General features: G+C 37.5%; 1 non-coding gene across 1 annotated transcript; it reads left to right on the top strand.

Moving 5' to 3' along the window:
- The first annotated feature begins 4,073 nt into the window (after positions 1-4,073).
- Positions 4,074-4,180, top strand: LOC120274332. The gene has a single exon (XR_005540859.1). It is a non-coding gene; the product is annotated as a small nucleolar RNA R71 (small nucleolar RNA).
- The last annotated feature ends 8,632 nt before the right edge of the window (positions 4,181-12,812 follow it).

Genomic DNA, 12,812 nt, shown 5'->3' with positions numbered 1-12,812 from the left:
GAATAAAACCATCATTTTCACCTCAAATGAAGCATGATAACTCATCCAAAATGCACCAACTGAAAGAATAATTATCAAAAACTCAAAGCATGCACGGAATGATAACACAAACAATAAGCAAAGAAAAAGATAAAACCACACGATGATAAACATAAGCTTGCTAAATTACACAACAAAGAAGAGAAGCATGAACACTCAAAAAAAAAAAGAACACAACAAAGGCACACAAAACCAACTAAACACTACAATAATGAAAATGTAAGTATGACGGGATTAAAAACTTTGGTTACCTCCCAAGAAGCACTTGTTTAACATCATTAGCTTGACGTACCTATGCTCTTACCATCATGGTGAGTCAAATGGAGGAGAGTTACCTCCGGTCTTCTTGGACACGTGTCCACATGGAAAGTTCATTGAAAGACATGAGAAAATTTGGAATTCACCTCGATCATCAATGTATAATTGATCTACCTCTCATGGTGGCAATAACATGATATTCACGCTCTTCTTAATTTTTTTATTTGCCTTACACCACATCTTCTTCAGCCCTTTCCTCTTTTTGCCACTTGGTGATGGATTTGTCCTTACATAATTCGCTTGTAGCACTACCGGAGGGGTAGATACTTGCTCTTTGTCTCCTTTGCTATCTAGCTCCTCTAAGTAGTCATCCAATGGATTTAAGGCTAACATCTCTTGCACACAATTAGAGATAATCAAATCAGTTTCATCAGTAAAGTACAAAGTGTCATCATGATTTAATGTGTGCTTCATGACCTCCAGGAGTGTCAAAACCACTTGTTCCTCCCCAACCCTTAAAGTCATTTTCCCTTCATTCACATCAATGAGGGCACCCGAAGTGTTGAGGAATGGGCACCCGAGGATCAAGGAAACTTCTACATCATTGTCAACATCAAGTATTACAAAATCCATTAGATTGATTAGCTTGTCCACTCTTACTGCACATCTTCAACAACCCCTCGAGGCTCCCTCACTGATCGGTTAGCTAGTTGTAAGGTCATCCTCATGGGTCTCAAGTCTTCCAACCCTAGCTTCGAAAATAACTTGTAGGGCTTCACATTTTGGCTAGCCACTGAATCAGCTAAAGCTTTTCTTGCATCCCTTCTCCAATCTCTCAAGGGATGATAAAACTTCCAGGATCAGTTAACTTCTTTGGTAGTTTCTTTTGGATCAATGCTAAATAATTCCCAAAATGTGGCATAGTCTCCAATTCCTCCAACTTCCTCTTGTTGGTCAGAAGGTCTTTCATGAACGTAGCGTATTTGGTTATTTATAAAAATGCCTCCACAAGAGGGATATTTATATGTAGCTGCTTGAATATGTTGAGGAATTTTTTGAATTAGGTATCCTCCTTGTCTTGCTTTAATCTGGCCAGGTAGGGAATAGAGAGTTTGTAGTCAGGTACCTTCAATGGTGCTTGTTGTGGGGGTTCTCATTTACCTTTTTCTCATTTCCCTCATCTACAACTCTTGAGGACTTAGGGTCTTCTTGGATGATTACCCTATTTTCCTCGACACTTAGCCCTTCTTCGGCCCTTGCCTCCACTTATTTTCCACTCCTAATAGTGATGGACTTCAAGTGCTCCCTTAGATTATTTTTAGTGTTACTTGGTAAACTACCCGAAGAACGCTCGGAGTTTGCTATAGTGAGTTGCCCAACCTAGTTTTCAAGCGCTTGAATGAATGCTTGGATGTTCGGATGGCACTGATCTCAATAAACTGTGTCCCATGTTGAAAAAGCTGAGTGTTGTTGTTATGAAATTTCACTTCTGTGTTGATCATGAATTTCGCTAAAATATCTTCTTTAGTGTATTTCTTCTCTTGTAGGGGAGGGGGCAGATATTGAGTGCCTAGCAGTCGTGGAGGTCTTTGATGTTGTTGGTCTTGGTTCCATGAAAAATTTGCATGGCTCCTTGATAAGTCCTTGAGTAGACATATTTCTCTATATGTTTTACATGCATTGAGCATCATTTTTTTGTCAGTTTATGTCTCGTAATGTGTATTTGGTGTTCCTTTATGTACATAGGTCATGAATACCTAGAAGGAAGAAAAGGAAGCAAAGATAGGTTATAAAGGCACATTTTGTGAGTTTTTGTGCAACATAAGGTCAAGATACAAGAGGAACTCATGCACACGGGGGTGTGCGCCAACTTCCAAGAGAATTCAAGCTAAATTGTGAGTGGAAGGGCACAAAGTAGTCACACTTCTATGTCCCTACTTGTATGAAGAATTCATGAACATTCACAATGATTTTTAGATGATGAGAAGCCTCATAACCTACCAAGTGGACATGTGCCATCCATGTGGCCTCAAGAGAAGAGTGTAGAGCCTTGTTGTAAAGAGCACCATAGCAAAAGGACGCAGTAAATCACGGTAGCAGTACTGTAGCAAAAATGCTGTTCATGTGATAATGAGAAATTTCCACGCAGTCACGTGGTTGGTTTTCCAATCCACATGGTCACATGGGAGGCTCACATGGTCCTATTTAGGCATGTGACAGACCCGATTTTTGACTATAAATAGCTCTTTTGCCATATTCTTGAGAGACTTTTTGCTAGCATTTGAAAGGCAAAGTGGCTAGGGTTTTGAGAGGAGGTCTTTGGTGAATTTGGGGGGCATTCTTCACCAACTTTGGTAGATCTTTTGTTCATCAAAGCATCAAGAGAGCCTTCGGTGACCTAGCTTCTTAGAGGGATCTTTCAAGACGATGAGTGACCCATAAAGGCCAATCATCCAAATTCAAGGTGGTTTTATTCCATTGTTTTATTGATTTTCATTGCATTATTATTTGCTTTGCAATTTGCCCCATGGAGGGCTAAACCCTAGTAGGTATTTGGGCATGTGAACCATAGGATCTTATCTTTGTATTAATTTACTTTTGTGTTTTCTATTAAATCCATGTTTAATTGAGTTTCAATCTTATTTTCTCATTGCTTGCATGTCACATTAATCCTTATGATTGATTTGTTTGCATGATTTGTTTATCTTGGTGTGAGAGAGAGAGAGTCTCCATTAGGGCTAGAACTCCAAGATTTATGAGGGTTTAAAGGGCGAGTCATCAGATAGTGAAGTGTCCCCTTTCCCTTCCGATTAGTGCACTCTATCTCTATATTCCCTAAGCTTTTTGCAACCATGTTTGTGTGAGATGGGAGATTGAGAGATTTCTCCACCGGGGCCTTGTAGAAGGTTAGGGATCTTTCACCTAGAAGTAGGGTTAGGTCTATCTTTAGAAATCAGTTGTACTCTTAGGTAACCCTAAAGTTTATTCTGGTCATATGTGCTGTGAGGTATTGAGATTAAGCGATTTCTCCACCGGGACCTCGTAGGGAACTAGTATCGGTGGCCTGGAGGTAGGGACCGATTATTCTTGGATTACCTCGACTCGTTTATCTTGGTTTAGAAACACATAGTAACTCTTCCTTGCTTGCTCAAGAGATTCATATTTTTGTGATTGAGTTCATTTCACCATAATCTTGATTCCGATTAGATAACTAAGAAGTAGTTACTACTAATACTTTCATTCCTTGTAGATTTGACTACCCGGCTCATTGGGTACTTTATTACTTCAACACCCGTGCACTTGTAGTACACGCACGCAAGAGGTTTGTCACTCCTTCACCCTGGATTATATGTAATTCTGTAGGGATTTCCCGAGCCTCATGGTCCTCTGCCAAGGTAGTCGACTATCTCCATTGGTGCAATTATAGAATAAAAATTGGACATTGTGTAGTTGCATGCCCCACACCACATGTCACCCAAGATAGGGGTACCCCAGAATTCGACCATGAACCTATCATAAACTGGTCAAACCACTTGGTCAAAGCTTTAACTTTGGTGGCTAGTGCAGTGGTGTCATTCACTTCATAAATTCCTATAGTCCTTGGTTGTTTCTGTCGAGTACTCCAATGGCATTCATTGCTCTCCATATCCTTAATCAGTTTTTCAGCATCTTCTGGGTATATGTTACTCAAAGAACTCCCTACTGCAGCGTTGATAAGTTGCTGGGTTACATAATTCAGTCCATTACATAGCATCTATACTCTCATCGAAGAAGAGAAACCATGATGAAGACAATTGCGTAGGATATGTTTGAATCTTTTATGTGCCTCAAAGAGTATTTAGAAATCCCCCTGCCTGAAAGATGAAATCTCTTGCCTTAGTCTAGCTGTCTTACTTGGCAGGAAATATCTTACAAGAAAATTTTTCACCATCTCTTTCCAAGTGGTGATGGATCCAACTTCTAAAGAAGTGAGCTATCAATAAGCTACTCCTCTTAGACTGAATGGGAATAATCTCAATCTGATTGCATCATCTAAAACTTAATTAATCTTAAAAGCATAGTAGATTTGGAGAAAATGTGATAAGCGAGCATGAGGGTCTTCATCGGCCAACCCATCAAAATGCACAGAATTCTTAACCATTCCAATTGTACTTGCTTTGATTTCAAAGTTGTTTACTGGTACTGTCGGGGCTTCAATACTAAATTCTTCACTAGTTAACTGTGGCCTCTCATAGTAAGACAAGGTTCTTCTAGGTTTGGCCATAACTAATGCTTCACTTTACTCAATTGGAACTTCCTGCTACCCTGAACTATCTATTCCTTCTCTTAGCCTTTGGTGCAAGGTCTTTTCTATCTCACTGTCTGGCTCTAATAAATTTGTGTGCTTTGCCCTGGTCATATGAGGGGTACCTTGCATAGACAAACAACCAACAATCAAGATTCAAAATGGAAATAAGAAAAAGAAACATTGGCTAAATTAACAAGCTCTAAGTTTCTAAGTATTCCTTATGGGTCCCAGGCAACGGCGTCAAAAACTTGATGACTATCCCACTAGTGCATGTGGTCGTCAAGTAATACCCTATCAATGACACAGCGGTCATATTCCACAAGGCCAAGGAGCTACCCTTACTTCCTCGTTACATATTGTCTAGCCTTTAGATTCAAGTGAGTACTCTTAAATACCAAAAGAAATAATGAGATCTTAAGGAAAGAGTCTACAGTTAAGGTAAAAGGGGTGAAAATCTGAGGGATGAAAATGGTCACAAATGCGGATCCCCTAGGGCTACTAAAGTGATAAGGATGCTAAGACTACCATGAAACTGGTGGTTTGGACCAAGAGATTCCTAAGATAGGTCAATCCAATGGTCACGGCAAAACTTGTATCACAATACACAAAGCTTGAATCTCAAAACACACCAATTACAATAAGGGTAAATCAAATCATCCAACTACATAAGTGATAAGTGCTTGTGTGATATGAATGTGAAGCATTCTTTCCTTATATTGAGCATTACTTTTCTCGGGTTTTTACACTAATATGTGTGTTTTTATGTTACTTTCGTGCAGGTAGGGTTGTGAGGCCGATTATGAAAGAAAGAAGCCAATGTGGATCACAATGCACCAATTTTGGAGGAAATCTTGCTAAAGTTCAAACGCGAAGATATAAGTCGGGTGCGAGATGCTAGAGTGTGTGCCAACCTCCCCGTATTTGAGTTTGCACAACCATTTGGAGGGGCACAAGGGCAGTCACACTCAAGCACTATAACTTATGCACATAGAACAAGATTTCCATCAACTTATCTGTTATTGAAGAAGCAAAGAAATCGACGGCATAAACGTGTGCCTGTTTATGTTACCTCGATGAAAAGTGGATTCGGGAGTATTTTTTTTTGTCAGAGTACTGTAGCAGACACTGTAGTAGTTACTGTTCACAACCGGCCGAAAATGACAGTTTCAGAGAATCCGCACGGGCGTGTGGAAATTACCCATGCTCGTGTGGAAATTCCACAGGGGCGTGTGGATTCCCGATTTCAGCCCTATTTAAAGCCGATTCAGCCCCAATTTCAGCATTCTTTTCTCCATCTTTTTCCCAACTTGAGAGAGGGTTTCAGCTAGGGTTTTGAGAGGTATTGGCTAGGGTTTTGGAGAGGTTCTACAGCTCCGTCATTGTCATTCCTTTGGAAGAAGGTTGGTAGGGGAGCTTCCGTCAAGGCGTATCCTATACCGGACAAGGGAATCCTTGGACGACGAGTAGAGGATTTTCCACAAGACCATCGACATGACTATCAAGGGGGTTTTTCTATGGATTCATTGCTTTTAGATTCTATTTCTTTGATTGTACTTAGCTCCATGGAGAGCTAAAACCCTAGTGGGTACTTGGGTATTTGTGAACCCTATGATGTATTTGTTTCATTGAATCTCTTTATTATGCTTTCAATTAATTGATGTTTGTTATGAGTTCCAACCTTGAATGCTTAATTGTATGAACATTTCCCCTAGAGTGATACTAGGGTTGAGAGTTCTTGTTGGTAATCTTGTGAGTGAGTGACACACCACGAGCGTTAGACAAAGCTAGGTTGGAGAGGGTTGAGAGGGTGAGTCGAGAGGTACAGGAGCGTCCTCTTTCCCCTCCGACGTGATAGATTCTACCTCCGTTCCTCGAGTTCTTTGCGGCCATAATAGAGTGAATGGTCTAAGAGATGACCCTCCGCTGGGGCTTAGTTGCACGTGCAACGGAGTGAAGTGTTGAGGTGATCTTAGTATCTAGGGCTTAATCGTGGTTAGGGACCTTCTACCTGGACCAAATGGTTAGGTCTATAATTAGGAAGAGATTTACCACTTGGAATCCCTAGAGCTCATTCCAACTCTATTCGAGTGTGAGGTTGAGAGGTTATCTAATCTCTCCTCCGGGACATGTATAGAGTTAGACATAGTTGACCTTAGATTTGGGACTATGTATTTAAGGATTTTCACGACTCAGCATTGCATTGATTAGGAAGCATAATATAGGGTTCTTGCACTTGAAACGATTGTCCTAGGCGGAGCATTATCCGAGTACCCTATCTTTATCGATTGCCTTATCTCCTCCTTTACTCGTGCTCTCTTACTTGTTGTTTTTACTTTTGCGAATTGAATCATTTTCACACTTATCACTACTGATCTTTCACATAGCTAAGAAGCGGATTAAGTGTTTTTATTACCTACTCCCTGTGGATTCAATACCCGCTCATCCAGGATTATTACTTCGACAAACCCGTGCACTTGCGGGATATACGCAAGGGGATCTTGTCAATAAGTTCACCCCAAGGTTTATCAACATCCGGTGACCTTGGGTTTTAGTTCTTCATGCTAACAAAATACATACTCAAAAGTATAAAAACAACTAAACAAAGTAGCATAAAAATCCCTCAAGTGATGAATATGAAGTAACAAGCCATGGAAAGCTTCCTCTGACACAAGCAAAGAGGTGGCTTTCTTCTCCTCTACAAGCTTCTAGACAAAGAGATGATGGGACATGTTGCCAAATCTTGCTTCTCTTCTTGATTTCCACTCCAAAAGTATCTTCTATCACCCTCCTTCACCCCCGCATCTAAGATATGGAGTTGAGAGCACCAAGGAGGAAGATGATGAAAAGAAAAGAATGCCCTAAAACCCTATTTTAAACTCCTCTTAGGACGGCTTCATGGTTTGGTTCATGGGCGTGAAGATGTCCGTGAAGGACTCTGGATTTCTGCCAAAATTTCTGTAAAGTACTATAGTAAAATGCTATAGTTCTGCTATAGTAATTGCAGATTTGTTAGCTGGCTTACAGGCATCTTCACGGCCATCAAGTTTCCTGTCAACAAAACTTGAGACTTCAAAAATTCTTCACCCAGGTTCATTGTGTGACAAATTTAGTGGTACTAGAGCTTTAGTGAAATTTTGATAATATTAGTGTGTCAAATAGGACTTTTAAGCTTGTAGTATTATGGAAACTTGATCCTGGAGAGTCAAATTAAAATGGGAATTTATTTTCTATTAATTGATGAAACTATAATCCTTTCTCTTTCTATGATTTATTTGTAGGAAAAAGTATTTGATCTTAGTTCCAATTTCAATCTAACCTATAGCTATAATTTGATCTTTTAACATCTGTTTCTGATTTACCTTCTGTTATTGATGAGTGCAACTCATATCATATTTTCTTATCCATAATTCATGCTTTTGCTTGCCTTTTAGCATATCTTTGTATACATTAGGTGCTATTGTGGGTATGTTTGTTAATGATACAGGAATGGGGAGTTCAAAGCAATTAGGAGTGAATCAGGATACCAAATGAGTGAAGATTGGAGAAATTGCTAAGTGTCAAGCTCAGCATGGGCATAGAATAGTCGTTCTCTGTCCCCCTGAATATCCCAGCCTCATGATGACTGAGTGATAAAGCTTTTAGGGGGGTGTCACCAGGCTAAACATGGTCGAAGCACGCTTGCGCCCCTCCCCTTGGAAATCTCTGGCTGGAGTTATTTTCTGCTCAACAAGCGAAACACGCGCTGGATGCTCCTAGCACGATCATGCTCAAGTGAAGCACGGTCCAAGCCCGTGCTTCCTCCCACTGGAAATTTGAGGCGAGAACTTAGCCGATTCACTCAAAACCCTACCATGGAAACATAGTCTAAGCATGATCGTGCTTAGCCCATGTTGAGCTCGAAGACAACCCTTTTTAACTCCAATTCCTAGGGTCTGCTCTCATCTTTGTTCGGGGACTCTAATCTCCACCAGGTTAACTTTGAAGAGAGCAAATATCAGGCTTCACCACACTTTCTTAGTGGATCAAGGATGAGATGGAGGCACAAGAGAAGTGGTGCTAGCATACGAAGCTCGGCGAGGAAGATTAACTTGTGGAGAAGGGAGTCATGTATTCTTTCTCTAATTCTTCATCTTTGTTTTCCTCGTTGTACCCATCCATGAGGGGCTAACTATCCATGGTGCCTCGGGATGTGAACTATTTTGTTTTGTATGCTTTAACTACTTGATCTTATTTTTTACGGAGTTTAAGGGGACTTGCCCTTGGATTTTCTATTGCGGCTGCTGGACGTACTTCACCACCATCAAGAAAAGGAAGAGAGCTGAGATTCTAGAGCATTTATTAGAGAGGAGTTAAATTGGCAAGAAGGTCCTCATAGCACAATTGGGAGGATTAGAGGAGCAAAAGGAAACTACATAAATTCTTATGTGTTTAATTTCTCTACTTTTCTATCATCGTGTGAACCTATGAGGGGCTAAATTGTTCTCTAGTGTCCCAAGTTATGAGCCTTAAGATTATGTGTATTTAACTTAAGCTTTTATATTGGCTATGGAGTTTTGTTGGATTCCTCTATGTTTAATCTTGTGTTGCAAAACTTCATGTGTATGATTTTGATAGTTGTCATTGTAATAATTGATGTGCATGTTTGTCATAGTTGTGATTGTAAAACTTGATATGCATGATTGTCATAGTTGTAACATTACTTGTTATAGCACACATAGGAGTTTAGGAATTAAGTATGAACCTAGAGATAGGGTCTATGGTGTAGAGCCTTCCAATCTAGAGTTTACCCTTCCGGTCTAAGAAGATGTACCTGATGGTCATTGTAAAAGAGTTGATGCATATTCCTCAAAGGGATTAGTCATTATAAAAGGGTTTCTAATCCAGTTCAATTCCCTACTTATTTCTATCCTCCTTCCATCTTTATTATCCATTTTAGATTCTTAGATTGATACTTTTCAAAAACCCTTTGTTTTAGTTAGATACTAGAAGAGCAATTAGTACTAAGAGCTTCCCATTACTTGTGGATTCGACTAGCCAATTCTATTGGGTACACTTTATTACTTGTACGATCTATACACTTGCGGTATAACAACGGATTATGTATTAGAAACACTTGCAACTTTGCAGTGATTTCTCTATAAACATCGGTCAAAGTACCAGTATATATATACATATCATCTTGTTATAATTAACCTAATTGGTTTAATGTAGATCAGTTTAAACTTTTAAAGCATAATAGCAACATATCACTAGAGCTTGCTCCAACTCCAACATTCCTAACAAAGTTCATACAATGATTATATAGACAATATTAATGTTAAAGGTGGAGCTAGTGGTGCTGATTTATATTCACTAGATGATCTTCAAAACTTCACCGAATCACAGGTTAATATATTCCACATAGAGGTATATTCCATGTGGTGCTATCTAAAAGATACATTGATAGATAGTTATTTTGTGGAACTTGGAAGGCTAGGACTCAAATGTATAGATTTTTTTCTTTCATATGTCAAGCACTAGGTAGATGAGGCTTCATTGTGTGTGTGTGTGTGTGTTTTTATTTATTCATTATCTATATTGAAATGTACAGTTTTTTCGCTTTATTTTGATCAGCTGTACAACAACATCAGGAGAAACACATGAAAAAAAAATCAAGATTTGAATACTAAACAGATCTAAGAGAAGATAAGGTTAAGATGAAATGTTAGAGGATGCAAATTTTATTTAACAGACTTTCACATGGACATGATGATATTTGTAGGAAGGATTTCTTGAAAATTCTTCTCATTGTACATTTGTGGTGGTAAAGAAGATAAGGTTAAGATGCAATATTGACATATTTAACTCAATAGCAGATAAAGGAAAAAACAACCAAACTAATGGATGAATAAATTTATGCATAATTAGCATAAAAATGAGTACTCATTAGCAGGGACATATTCAAAGATATGAAGTGATTGTTATAGCTTCTTTACAATTAAGGTTGTAGAGATAGATCTTTGTGCAAATTCTATTGACCAACATCAACATGCTATTCTCGCTAATGAAAATTATGGGCTTTAACAAATTGTCCTTTGGATCATTTTTCGTGTACTTTGTGCCAATCAAACCAATGGACATGTGTATCTATACATTTGGTTGTAGTTTGAAGTTGGCTACTTTAGAAAAAACAATGAGGTTAACATAAAAATCATAAATCATTATGTTGATGATTTACTTGCATTTCCAATGAGAGCAAGCCATTTGCATTTTATTATTCAAATTTCTAGCAACTTTCAAACAAAATTACCATAAAGATTCAAAACATACTTTCATATAAAACTACAAAATGAAAATGAAGAACATAAAAAAAATAGACAATAAGAATATGTACAGTGTATATATGTAGAGATGGCAATTTGTACCCTACCCGACGGCTATACCCGTACCCATACCCAGTTAAAGAGGGTATTACCCTCTTTGACCGGGTACGGGTACGGGTAAGGGTATTACCCGTTAGTTTTTGAGCGGGTACGGGTCGGGTAAGGGTATGCCCCTACCCTACCTCTTAGTTTTTGAGCGGGTATGGGTCGGGTAAGGGTTTTACCCTTACCCGTTGAACAGGGTACGGGTAAAACCCGTACCCGTACCCTTACCCTCTCATATATCTATATATATATATATAATTTTTTTATTAAATTAAACATTTACTCACAATTTACTCAATATCTATTTTCATGGTGATTAATTTGAAAATAATACTTCAAATTCTCTTAATATATTATTTTAAATTTTATTTATTTTTTATATTTATATTTGATAATATTATCAAAATTGAATTTTAGATATATATTAAGAATCATAATTAAATTTAAAAATAAACAAATATAAAAAAATAATGTTATAATAATTTATTCTATAAATTATAAGAACATCCTGAAAAATAAGATAGTAATAAAAAATTAATTGGATATAACTTATAAGAATTACTTATAATGTTTTTTATATTCAAAATCTTACTAGATATTTATAAAATTTGAAGCTATATAAAATATAAAATAAAAACCAAGATAGTTGAGCATGAACAAAACAAAAGGTAGAGTTACCATTGAGTCTTAAATAAATGTCATTTTTATGTGATTATATAATTTAAGATAAGCAAATATATATTAACTTGTAATTTTTAATTTATGGACATATGTTTAAAGATTGTAATATAATGTATAATTAATTTATTTTTATTATTATTTAAATTTAATTCGATAATTTGAACAACGGGTAAGCGGGTACCCTGCGGGTATACCAGTACTCTGCGGGTAAGGGTAAGGTTATGATTTTTTTTACCCTGAAGGGTACGGGTAAGGGTACGGGTATGGGGTAGGAGTTACGGGTACGGGTAAGGGTTTTGGCATACCCTACCCATACCCTACCGATTGCCATCCCTATATATATCATCAAGGATGATGAATAACCTCTTCTCTAAAAGAAGGGTAATAGTTCACTTTTCATTTAATTCCAATGAAAGAATTAATTATCTTTCAAGGGATTACCATCTTCATGGACCATAAATTAATACTCACTTACAAAACTTGCCTTAAAAGTCTGTATCAAAGTTGACTTTGCACTTCACATACATATGCCTCACTTGTCACTTGCCAGTAATTCTAGTCATACTAAATAACATTTTGTATGCCCAATATCCATAAGCTGACAGGACATTCTGATAACATTCAATGACACATGATGATTATTGAGTTATTACTGCAAATAATATGAAGTACAAGAATGCCACATTTTGATAAAATATATGTTTATTCACCTTCCTTCATGCGAAAACCATATATACATACATCTAAAGATGCAACTATAACAAGTGACGAGCTTAATTCCAAATCAGAAATTAGATTAAATAAATAGTTCAAATAGACTAAATACTTGAAAGATTAAAGATACAATGAATCATATATATCAAGTCATACATGTCCATCTTTCATTCCTTTGATGGTCTTAAAAAAAAGACAACAAAAATGAAATGCAGATGCATGAACAACACTAAATAGATTTGCAAGAATCTTGAAAATGGGTAACCCAAAGATGCAAAGTCCACAATTTTAACACACAAAGTTTGTTAGGAGAGACATTATTCCTAATACAAACATCGAAGAGATCACAAAATTATGATAAGGTGAGATTTTATAGATTAATTGTTGTTTCATCTCTAAAGTTCTTTACAGAGTTCCATCAAACA

This window comes from Dioscorea cayenensis, chromosome 12, assembly GCF_009730915.1.
Source record: "Dioscorea cayenensis subsp. rotundata cultivar TDr96_F1 chromosome 12, TDr96_F1_v2_PseudoChromosome.rev07_lg8_w22 25.fasta, whole genome shotgun sequence".
Lineage (NCBI taxonomy): Eukaryota > Viridiplantae > Streptophyta > Magnoliopsida > Dioscoreales > Dioscoreaceae > Dioscorea > Dioscorea cayenensis.
This window is presented reverse-complemented; position numbering and strand designations above follow the sequence as displayed.